Source organism: Salmo salar, chromosome ssa19, assembly GCF_905237065.1.
Source record: "Salmo salar chromosome ssa19, Ssal_v3.1, whole genome shotgun sequence".
In the NCBI taxonomy this organism is placed as follows: Eukaryota; Metazoa; Chordata; class Actinopteri; order Salmoniformes; family Salmonidae; genus Salmo; species Salmo salar.
Genome location: NC_059460.1, coordinates 23,314,058 through 23,327,267, shown reverse-complemented (window position 1 = coordinate 23,327,267; position 13,210 = coordinate 23,314,058). Strand labels below are relative to the sequence as shown.

The 13,210-nt window shown below is 41.7% G+C and overlaps 1 protein-coding gene across 1 annotated transcript in view; it reads right to left on the bottom strand.

Moving 5' to 3' along the window:
* LOC106578592 (cadherin-6) overlaps window positions 1-8,247 on the bottom strand; it is an 81,920-nt gene extending 73,673 nt beyond the window's left edge. Inside the window, exon 1 of the mRNA XM_014157587.2 lies at window positions 8,051-8,247. The gene's annotated coding sequence lies outside the window, so the exon portion shown is untranslated. The remainder of the gene's footprint in view (window positions 1-8,050) is intronic.
* Between the last annotated feature and the right edge of the window lie 4,963 nt (window positions 8,248-13,210).

Below are 13,210 nucleotides of genomic sequence, written 5' to 3'. Positions count from 1 at the left end.
TACACACATCACATTCGCAGGCACACACACACACACACACACACACGCACGCACGCACACTGACAGACAATCAACAATCTATCACACACACACACGCACCTTCCTTGGTGTTAGAGAATCACAGTAGTGTTCCCTGGAGTTGACAGTTATCTGTTGTGCTGACAGAACCATGGCAGGCCCTGCAGGAGTAAGCATGCGTCATTATCACCCTATTCAGCTAGATCCCCCTCTCCTTTCCCACAGTACCTGCTCTAGCCAGTCACACACACACACACACACACACACACACAGTCACCCATTCTTCTTCTATGTATCACAACTAACCACTAATACTCCTTGTCTTCTGCTTGGAACTGTGATCTCTTCTTTTTGCCCCCTTCTTATCCAATAGTCAATAGGATCCCTTCCTTTTCTCTAACACCAGTCAGAACCTCCTGTACAGTACAGTATGTTGAGTCAGACAGACATAGTTGTCTGTGGACTGGCCTCCACTTGGTCTTCTTCTCAACACTTATTAACTGACTGTCATGTTCTGTTCTGTTCTTCCCTCCAGACACTCTTTAACGTCCTCAGTCCACTTACTGCAGTCCGTGGCTTTGTCCCAAATGGCACCCTATTCCTATGGGCTCTGGTCTGGTCAAAAGAAGTGAACTATATATGGAACAGGGTTCCATTTGGGATGCAGCCTGTACATAGCAGTGGAATTATGCGTCTGGGCTGTTCACTGTCAGGAATCCAGACAGAGTGAAGCTGCTGCTGAATCTGTGTTATGATGTGTGTGTGTCAGGGTTTCCGTTGGCCGGTAATAGATGGCTTTTGGCCGATAAAAAAATGAAAAGCAAATAAATAAAAACTGGTGCCGGCCAATTGTCCAGGAGAAGACAAAAAATCCCATTGCAAAATAATGCCTTTTAGTCTATTCGTTGATGGAAATACCAGTCGATGGAAATATATTTGACATGCTTATCGGTCTATAGGTTAATTTGCATAATTTAGTGGATTCAATTGCCGGGTGTGTATTTTCGTTAGTCGTTATGTTTGTTACACACGCACAGCATACCGATACAGAGCCTATGAGTGGAAAATCTGTCAGACAGCATGAAAGCTGCTGCTACTGCTTCTCAAACAGCTCATTAGTTGCTGCTAGAGTGAAACATGTTTTTATAAGCCCAATCATTGCGTAACAATTCTAAATGCGATTGCTTGTTAAAAACAGTTTTGATGGCCATAATTAAAAATGACTACTATTTTTATTTCTCAGCTAGTACTGTAATTGAAGAGCGCTTCCCATACGCCATTCAAGTGCAGATAGGCAATGGTAGGCAGGCTTCAGCGAGTCACACATCACTTTGAATGAGCTGGAGGCAGTATGCATTTTCAAAACATATACTTAATTGTTTGAAGCCTGAACGTTTTACTTCATATTATGAGACATGTCTTACCTTGCTTCAAAGTAAAATCCGACCATAGAAACATTGAGGCCGTTATTTAATAGACTTCCATATGCCATTGAAACCAGTAGCCTATTTCTTTCATGTTCTATTGGTTTTCCATTAGTGAAAGGCACAACCCTAGTCATATTAGCAACCCATGCTAATTTTTGCATCTTTATATCTCCCCTCTTTCTAAATTTCTTTTGATAACTGTGTGTTCCCGCTAATTACATTATGGAACGAACATTCACGCGTAGCCTATTGCCTTGTCCACATTGCTGCCCTTATAATGTGTAGAAATAATAGTTTAGCAACATTTTAATCTAAATGTACTGATCTGTTGCATCATCCTCATTGCTTTTTAAAGTCGTTTTCTTTTATGTAGCCTAGGACTACTGCTTGTATGAATTTGGGATATATCGTCCCAGAACTGTTCCAGACAGTTTGGCATAGGCTATTTCTTTCTCGCACAGAACAACAAACTGACCAATGGAATAGACAAACTTTTCTACTATGGGGGATATTAGATTGACATAGACTAGTGATTTTGCTGTTCATTACTCGTCTTGCTAGCTGAGGAAAAGTAAATGTGACAGTTACTCTAACATCTTCAGTACGAATCGGAATTCGGTAAGGAGTACACGTTGTTTCCTCGAGTTGCATGTTCTGTTAAGATGAATAACCATAATCTAAATGTGATCTCTGTCATTCTGAGCACCGTGGGTGGACACCCTAATCAGGTTACGCACCCAATGCATATGGGTCCAGGACATTACTCTAATGTCTGTTCAATGAAAATGCTGCCGGTCAAATGTCCGGCTCCACATTTTCCTAAAGGAAACCGTGCTGTGTGTGTATGTGTGTGTGTGTCCTGCTGTTCACTCACACTCTTCATCTATCACTCCACACCTTATAGCTCACAGCGCAGCTAAGACATACAGATCATACTACTGAGAGAACACACACATCATATACAAAAGTCCAAAAACACTCCTTTAGCTAAAACCTGCATTGTAAGCTGTATAGTAACTGAATCCAACAGAGTATGGTTTTAGCCATCGTAAATCCCTCTTACCCCAATTCCTATTCTTTCCAAGCCTTTTTCCTCAAGTAAAAAGAGAAAGAGATAGCTAGCTATTGTATTTGTGGGCTTTCATGGCCATGCCTCAATCATATCACTTCCCAGACTCTGAAATGGAGCCATGGTATACAGGGCTTTGTGGTAAATCACTCTCTCTCTCCCCTAGTCAGTGCCCAGTCAGAGCCCAGTCTGCTGAGCACTATGGCCGGCTGGCTCTCTGCTGCCTCCTGGGTGACTAATATATCTTGTTAAATTGTGCTGAGAAGCGTGTTGAGAACCTTATACCTTTTTGCTTCGTGCGATCTCTGGTGTGTCTGTGTTTCAGAGGGGTACGGTGTGTGTGTGTGTGTGTACTAGGGCGGTGTCAACCTTTGTCCTATCGTGATTATATACTCACAAAACGTTGTGATATATGATAGTATCGCCTGCTATTGACCAACCAAATTGGTTGGTTAAAAATAGCGCAAAATCGCATGCTAGAACACGATGAATCATTATGAAAGATAATGTTGTTGAAACCTTGGACAGAGGCTAAGTGCAGGCAAATATTTTATAATATTCCTTTCTGGTGGAGTTTCATCAGGTTTGTGTGTGTCAGTCTATGTCTGTTTGGCGCCCAGATGATGGAGCAAAGTGACAGTCAACTGATGAGGAACGGCCTGTCTTGCCATAGTGAGTTATAAATCATTGGCTGGATAGAAGCAAAGCATCTTCAGAACTGGATAATGATTGCTTTATTTGCCTCATTGTCCTCTCTTAATATAGTAATTTTCATAGCCTATCGAAGCCTGAGAGAGAATTATATTTTCTGCGCAGAGCCAGTCAAGTTCAAATAGGCTGTCAATCATTGTCGATAGATAATTCTATCATAATATTGCCCTACCCTAGTGTGTACCTGCCTGTGTGTCCGTATCCGTGACGTGTGTGTGCATTTCAGTGAGCCTATGCATTCACTGCGAGGGAGTGGGTGGTGGTGTCAGTTATGCAAATATGTCTGCTAAACTCTCCAACTCTTGCAGGAGTTGATGGTAAGGCAGTTCCCTTAAATTGCCATTAGCCCTTACTTCCTCAGACAGAGGATCAGAGAGAGGCTCCATCCCAAATGTCACCCCATTCCTTAAATAGTGCACTCTTTTGAACAGAGCCCTATATACCATGGTCAAAAGTAGTGCACTAAATAGAGTGGGTGACATTGGGACCCATAGGATCCCCGCTGTTACTGAGTCAGTCCTAAAGCTCTGAAGCTAGCTGTCCTTCAGCTTCTCGGTAATTGGTGAAGCCAGGCAGCGGATTCACATGGAGAGGAAGGGGGAAACATGTTGGCAGATTGCATTGGCAGCAATTACAGAATCTCCCAACCCAGAGACATGAATCTACTGATTTAATATCGACTGCCTTTGTACGCCATGCCTGTCTAATGGCTGAGCCTGTACTGTTTCTTCTTTACTACCTAGCTGTCACCATACTCACGTCAGACAGCTACTGTACAACATTAGAGTTACAGTTTGACTCAAAGGGCATCAAATTCCCTATGCAGTATACTACCTTTGACCAGGGACCAAAGTAGTCCACTATACAGGGAATAGGGTGCCATTTGAGATGCAGCCAAGTCTCCTCATCCTTAGCTCAACACTTCAGCACTTCCAGGAACCACGATAGATGCCTTTTACACACTGTAGTGTAAAGTTACCCTTTCAACAAAATATCCTCCCTTTCATTAGGAGCAAGCACCAGGGTGACCAGTTAAGAACACTGCATATTCATTTCAGAACACTCAAGAGAAAGGAAATGTTCTCAGAACAAAAGCAGTCAAAATTCGAAGAACAACTTTAATCTCAGCATGAAAGCATGAATTTCCACTCTCACTGTACATTTATGTAAGTACCAATATGATTTCCAGTTACAATACATTACAGTTCCAAGTTGTTTCTATGTGTTATTGTTGTTCTTCAAATGCAATAGAAAAACTTGTAGAGCATTTATATTACCCATAATATCCTGTCTATTGTCTTGATGTGTGTGTGTGTGTGGGGGGGGGGGGCATAATTAGGATATTCAGATTGAATGTTAAACATACATCACCATTCATTATTGTTTCATTACCTTGGTTAGTACATGTTCATGGCCACCATACACAACAGCTATGAAACAACCGTACATTTATTGCATTTTTCACGAACAGTACAATAGACATGTACAGTCTATTTCTATCTGGTTGCTTTTCTTTTGTACACACAATAGAGACAATTACCAATTAACAACTGAGAAGTCCGGTGTCGTTGATCTACTCTCACAGTGTACTTAATCTCACACAGAAAACTGCCCTTTTTTTTTTTTTACAGATTTGAACAGATTCTACTATGGCAACAACAGAACCTCCAAAGCAAATGCAAATGGCGACGTGTGCCATAACAACAGGCATCAGAGATAATGGAGTTTTTTGCCCTTTTCCTCATGGAGTGTGTTGCCGTCTGTAGATTCCATTAATGCTATTCTTTTGGCTAATTTCCTAAAAACCCTTGTCAGAAAAATTGCCTTTCTGTGGCTTTACCTGTACCCATCTTTACCTCTCCATCTCCTGTAATTACGGTAAATGAGACGTGGAACCAGAGTTACTGACCTTCCTTGGGTAAAGAACACTGTCCTCCACAAACACTGGGAATCACCAAAAACAGACGTCTAAAATGTATGGGACGTCAGCACTATGTCTTGATTGTTTTGTAACTGAACACAAGCAGAATAACATTCTGACCATAGCTTTCTGAATGAAGATACACCATTAGCACAGAGTTACCAGGTTGTCATTGTTCTCAAATACACGTCAAAATACTTTGCTTTGGTGACGACAGCAGTCATAACCACCTAGTTTCCATGTCTCTTCTGTCCACAAGGGGGCATGTTTTTCATGTGGGCAAAAGACTAAAGGCCATTCTTCTAACACTCTAGTGAGACCATACTCCATTTTAGTTAATAATCCCAGGAATGTTCTAAATAACAATTTTCAATCTCTACACCTTTTCTTTCAATACAACCAGAGATAATCACAACATATATGGACCTTGACTAATGCAGAGAAACAATCAAGGAGCCCCACACACCCTTGCGCTCACACACACACACACACACACACACACACACACACACAGGAAGAATATGAGATTCGTTTTGTGTGTCTCTGTGCTGTGAGGAGATTCCCATAGGGATAGTGCGGTGGTTGAGACAGTCAGTGGGCATGGGGATGTGATTTCATTAGGTCCAGATGCTGCTGCTTGAAGGACTGAGCACTTGAAAGGTTCAATATTATTATTCTGGAGCAGGACACATCAAAATGACGCTGTCCATCTGGAGCGGAGATAATGTAATCAGCAGTGGGTCATTGGTCATCACAGACAGCCCAGCCATCGGGTTTACCAACATCCTGTGATGTCATCATCATCACCCTAACACTCAAGAGACCAGAGAGAGAGACGACGAGAGACAGAGAGAAGACGAGCCGATTGATAAGACAGACATCAGCTTCACCTCATTAGATATTTTTTTTTGGGGGGGGGGGATTAATTGATAAAATATTGAATGTGTGTCTGTCTCTGTGATCCAATGTATTTATTTAAAACCCTTGAGGTTAATGGTTTCAATTTGTCTATTCCATTACCTGTACATCTTTATAAGCTACCCCCACCCACCCAAACAAACACACACACACACACACACACACACACCAGACACGGACACACACGCACACCAAGGAAAACCTATTTGTAGAAGCGTTAAATATTCAGTACCTGCCGTGTTCTCCATATGTCTTTGATCAGACACAGATCCTATGCTACTCTCTCATCTTACAACTTCAAACCAGAATGTATGTAAAAACTCAGCTATACAACCTGTTCTGTTGCAAAAGCCTGTCTCGCCACACTAGTAAGTTATTTTACTCTAGCAAATTGCTGTCATCTGGATTACGCAAACAAAAAGGTGATAAGTAATTTTAAAATGCAGATGGGTGAATTATGAAAAACATATCAGCATCAGGCCTATTACCCAACTCCTTGCAAGTGTCAATGTAAAATGTTGTTTATTTCCAAAGCCTCCATTATAATTTAGTGCATGATCTGCTTATTGCACAAGTCTCTGTTGATAATTTGTAGAGTGATATTCTTGCAGCATATTCCCCTGGTAGTTAGTCAACTCCCCCTAAGAACTTCTTGGCCTCCTCCAGGCATATCGCTGCAGGCCTTAGGGAGCTAGAGCAATATACCCAACATGAAGCAATCTGGAGGCTAGAGGAAGGTACAGTAGCCAAGATGTATTTTTATAATACGTTTTTTTTTTTTTGGGGGGGGGGGGGGGATAGAGGAATAGACAGATTCCCAGAATCTGCGACCAGTAGCACTCACCTGATGCTCCTTAGACCTGATCTATTTTCTATTTTCTAACATGGAAGATATGTATATGCTGCATTAGCAAAGGCATAGGCTATCGAGCAAAGTTTGTGATATAGGCCAATGTGGCACCAAAACAAACCCAGGAGGAAAGCAACCAACCTAAAGAATGCTGTAACTAACCTAAAGAATGCTGCTCAATCAAAATCATGCAAGCAATTAAAGTGTGAATGCGAAAATGTTAAGGAATTCAATAGCATAGCCTATACCCGAATTTACCTTTTCAAAAGTAATACTCTAAAAGCCACACATATAATGAATATATTATGAATGAGGGCTCGCTTGAGGAGACATAGGCTACTTTGAAAACTTCAGGCAACTCCAGGAGTTTATAATCGTGACCTGGCACGTACGCTATGCTACACACGCGTCACTCAAAGTACAACTGTACAGACAGAGAATTTCATATTTTCATCAGCGCATGTAACCTATTCTACAGTAGCCTTTACCTGCATCGATATCCGTAGCCTAACCAGTGGGAAAGTATAAAGAAAGCGAACATTTCATATAGCACCAATAAACAACGAATAATACATACAAAAGAAAATGTAAACAATTACATTGTCATACGTTTATCACTCCACATGATGTGTTGACTTGTGGTGCCATCACAGTGTTACTGTACTCTACATCTGATCTGACGCAGTCAAATTAATAAACACAAATGTATCCCACGTTGTAGCTGAGACAGAATATTATCCAAAATTGTGGTCTATAATAAATGAAACCCAAAAGTTGACGCAGAGGACAATAGTGGTCAGTGATGTCTAATGCATTGCACATCGAGTAATATTTCAAGCAACTTCCAGTGATGTATGGCAGGCTAAAGTTAAGTCGCCTATACTAACCCTTATTTATGAATCACCTAAGCTATAGGTCTGTAGTCGGAAGTATTGAACATACAACCGCACCTGGAAATCAATTCATGCGAAACGTTCAATAAATACACCAATAACCTCTAGGTCTTAATGGACACTCGACTCGGCAGTTTTCAAACCAAAGCCTTCTTTATCGGGAACACCTTTCATTCTGCCAGAAATCACAAAGCGAGATAGCATTGTATATAAAAAAAAAGTTGATTTGATCGCTTCACTCACCTTCCACGGAAGTTCTTATTCTGTTATCCTACGATAGCGAAGTGGCGAATGGTGCTGAGATGAGGGCGAAGAGTATCCGTTCGTTCACTGCAGCAGTTCCAAAAGCGCTTCAAGGCTGTTCCTCAACTGTGCTTCACTGTTTCGCGCAGGCAGCATCACTTCTCTGTGTGGATGTCCGTAGCTGAAATAAAAGGGACTGGGCCTCCGATTGGCTGCCATTCTCAAGTCCCCGATGCAGGGCAGGGAGAAATCGGCCGACAGAAAATAATGAACAGATTGACGCGCTGAGGAAGCAGGTTTGAAAGGACTAGGGATGTAGGCTAGTTCAACGGAGTGATGGAGAAATGTATATATTATTCCCAGCGCAATTTGAAAACCGCAGCATGAAAGGAAGACGACTAGCACCTTTGTGGTTGCAAATAATAGGCTATAGGCCTAAAGAAATGCCCAAATATATTGACATATATGCCAATTAATAGCCTGTAAGAATATGGTAGGATACTGTTTGTATGCCTTTTTTTTAAGGATTCAGAATGTAAACCTTAAAGTGTGGATAATATAGAAAAATGAAAACACTTGACATGTTCAATTTTAAAAATCTACTGTGTGCAAAATACAATAAAACATTTAGTTTGTTTTTTATTTACTAAACTGTAGGGAGTACTATATACAACATCACAAACAGTAGGCCTATTAGAGTTGTTCCATCCCAAGGGTTAATGTCGTTATGGCTGCTGTTAGTTGCATGAGTTCAATTTCTAGAACTCCTCCAATCATCCACTTTGGAGCTATCCTCCCAACCAAGCATCAAACCCCTTGCCTAGCGCTTCCCCATTCACTGAGCGAGAAGGATTTATACATTTGGCATCATGTCCTATCAAAAGATCAGCCAGTGATGACTGAATGACTGACTGCGGCCCTTGACCAAATCATTGCAACTGAATGGGCTTGGATAGCCTCAGCATTTATTTTGTGAATGTTTAGCACTCATTTTCTCTCTTTCACCCCCCCCCACACACACACACACACAGTGGAATGATCCAGAAACAAAACTAAAATCTATAAGTTAACCTGAAATACATCATAACACCACAAAGATCAATGGAACAACATTGTGAGAAAACACAAAGGAGTCAGGCACCAAAAAGAGCCATATCTGGGATTTCATAGTCATTTTAGAGAATATCAGATACACTGTTGCTCTGTGCATTCTCTGGGGAAATAAAACAGCAAATGTTTTGCATCTGGCTGGTGGGAAAACTCTGTGGTATAAATCTTCTCGCTGTCGTAATGGTGCATTTTCTGCATTAATTGTGCCCAAGTTTATGCTTTTTCTGTCACAACGAAATTGTGAATTATGCCTATATCTGGTTTCAGTGAATGTCGAAAAGTAGTTATTTATTGGAGCTAAGAATGAGTTACACAAGAGCCCTTTCCTGCAGTCAAATTACCTTGTAGCCCCATGGGTGGAATGTTAATAATATTATTCATAATTTCATAATTAATCATCATTATTTAAAAACAAATATAAAAACATTTGTGTTTCTATGTCAAGTGGTTTTGTTACATTTCAGTAATTTCAGTCATTACAGAGCGTATTGTGTATGGCCCAGTACATCACTGGGGCCAAGCTTCCTGACATCCAGGACCTATATAGTAGGCGGTGTCAGAGGAAGGCCCAAAAAAGTGTCAAAGACTCCAGTCACCCAAGTTATAGACTGTTCTCTCTGCTACCACACGGCAAGCGGTATTGGAGCACCAAGTCTAGGACATTGTCATGGCCGTCGTAAGGATTGGACCAAAATGCAGCGGGAATGTGTATGCTCATTTTGTCTTTTATTGAAGAAACGAAACGAAACAAAACAAAACACAAGAACGACAAAAACAGTCCTGTCAGGCACACAGCTAAACAAGGAACAACTACCCCCAAAACCCATAGAAAAACACCCCTACTAAATAGGACCTTCAATTAGAGGCAACGAGGAACAGCTGCCTCCAATTGAAGGTCAAAACAATAAACTAGACATAGAAATAGAAAAAATAGAAAATAGAACATAGAAATACAAAACATAGAACACTACCCAAAAACCCCGACAACACAAAACAAACACACCCCTGCCACGTCCTGACCAAACTACAATAACAAATAACCCCTTAAACTGGTCAGGACGTGACAGACATAAAATGCTCCTTAACAGCTTCTACACCCAAGCCATAAGAATGCTGAACAACTAATCAAATGGCCACCCCGACTATTTACATTGACCGCCCCCTCCTTTGTTTTTACCCTGCTGCTACTCGCTGTATTTCTATATATGCATAGTCACTTTACCAATTAGCTTAACTAACCTGTACCCCCGCACATTGACTCGGTACTGGTACCCCCTGTATATAGCCTTGTTAGCTTTATGTTTTTATTTTCAATACACTTTTTTTGCACTGACCAAGTTCCCCAATTTTTTATTTCTGACAAGTTTGTGGTTTATGCAAGTTTGTTACAGCATCATGTAATCATTGTATCAATAATACTCCCACACAGTATACATTGAGACAAAGGTGGACTTCACAGGTAGAGGGTTTATTTTAGATCTGTGAGAGCATCATATTAGAGTGGGAGATAGAGGTTTTCACTTTACAACAACACAGTGAACCTTGGTAAAGTACAACAACAAAAAACGTTTTGGTTTTGAAAGCATCATAAATCATAGTCCTAGTGGCAGGCAGCGGCCTAATAGTGTTGTGAGGGCACATGGAGTCTACTATCCTCCCTCCTCCCCTGTCCCCTGGCTACGTCTACTTCCCAAATAGCACCCTATTCCCTACTTAGTGCACAACTTTGGACCAGGACCTATATGTCTACTGCTGCCAGACTACAGAAAGTGGAACGGCCATGTCGGACAAAACATGTTGTCTCTCTCTTTTAACACTGATCTCCTCTTTGGTGCGCACGTGGCCATTCAGCAAGCAAAAAACACACGGTACAAACAGGCACATCATCCTTTGTGGCAGAAAAACAATCTATCCACAAATAGCTTATCATCCATCATCATCATATATTTGGGTCCCCAGAAAAGCACAAAAAAAAAAACAAGTGCATTGTTGTTTCTAAGGTTACTGCTGAAATTAATTGATGTAGTGAAGAGAAGCAATGACACAAAAAACTACAGGTTCTCTTTTCTGTGTTTCAGTGTGTGTGCGCGTGTGTGCATGCTTGCGTGCGTATGTGTGTGTTTGCATGCGAAAATAAAAAGAACCAATAGAGATATATTCATGTAATTTTTTAAGTGAAAGTCTGTGTACAATCGTAAAAATAAAGGTGAAAGTTGGAACCAAATAAGGTTCTTAAGAGCGATGCTATAGGCAAACCATTTAAGGGTCTCTGAAGAACCATACATGGGATGGTTCTTTCAAGAACCATACAAAAATGAACCAACTGAAATGTTTTGGCCTTCCAGGACCGGAGCTAATTAGCCCTGCTGTAGGGTTTTAAGCCTTATTTGCATATTTCCCAAGGTGCCTTTGGAGTTATTTTTTTTTGTCACCAGTACCATCCATGACTATGTTTGCTAGGGACAAAGATATGACTCTTATATTCATTGATTTGTATACCTGTGGCTGTCACCAAGATATATCATAAGTGAATATGGTGTTATTGAAGTTAAATAAATTAAGATAATAAAATACACATTTCATAAGGTCTTCTTTTAAGGGCCTTGTTTTACACTAATAAAGTGTCCTGAAAAGCATATTTTACAGGGCGCATCAGGCCTGCAAGTCATATTATGCTGGCTTGCAAAGTGATGTGTAATTTTTTTGGAATCCAGCAAGAGTGGAGATGTCCAAGATTTTGAATTTTATTCTCTTGCAGCCTGCATCAAAAATGACTGCTAGGTTTTAGAAGACTAAGATATGAGACTACCTTCAACATCTTAACTGGAACAACCATTTCAGTAGCGTGTGCAATAAATCCAAGTAACAGATTGGAATAGTTGACAAAAATGTATACTGCTCAAAAAAATAAAGGGAACACTTAAACAACACATCCTAGATCTGAATGAAAGAAATAATCTTATTAAATACTTTTTTCTTTACATAGTTGAATGTGCTGCCAACAAAATCACACAAAAATAATCAATGGAAATCCAATTTATCAACCCATGGAGGTCTGGATTTGGAGTCACACTCAAAATTAAAGTGGAAAACCACACTACAGGCTGATCCAACTTTGATGTAATGTCCTTAAAACAAGTCAAAATGAGGCTCAGTAGTGTGTGTGGCCTCCACGTGCCTGTATGACCTCCCTACAACGCCTGGGCATGCTCCTGATGAGGTGGCGAATGGTCTCCTGAGGGATCTCCTCCCAGACCTGGACTAAAGCATCCGCCAACTCCTGGACAGTCTGTGGTGCAACGTGGCGTTGGTGGATGGAGCGAGACATGATGTCCCAGATGTGCTCAATTGGATTCAGGTCTGGGGAACGGGCGGGCCAGTCCATAGCATCAATGCCTTCCTCTTGCAGGAACTGCTGACACACTCCAGCCACATGAGGTCTAGCATTGTCTTGCATTAGGAGGAACCCAGGGCCAACCGCACCAGCATATGGTCTCACAAGGGGTCTGAGGATCTCATCTCGGTACCTAATGGCAGTCAGGCTACCTCTGGCGAGCACATGGAGGGCTGTGCGGCCCCCCAAAGAAATGCCACCCCACACCATGACTGACCCACCGCCAAACCGGTCATGCTGTAGGATGTTACAGGCAGCAGAACATTCTCCACGGCGTCTCCAGACTCTGTCACGTCAGTCACGTGCTCAGTGTGAACCTGCTTTCATCTGTGAAGAGCACAGGGCGCCAGTGGCGAATTTGCCAATCTTGGTGTTCTCTGGCAAATGCCAAACAACCTGCATGGTGTTGGGCTGTAAGAACAACCCCCACCTGTGGACGTCGGGCCCTCATACCACCCTCATGGAGTCTGTTTCTGACCGTTTGAGCAGACACATGCACATTTGTGGCCTGCTGGAGGTCATTTTGCAGGGCTCTGGCAGTGCTCCTCCGGCTCCTCTTTGCGCAAAGGCGGAGGTAGTGGTCCTGCTGCTGGGTTGTTGCCCTCCTACGGCCTCCTCCACGTCTCCTGATGTACTGGCCTGTCTCCTGGTAGCGC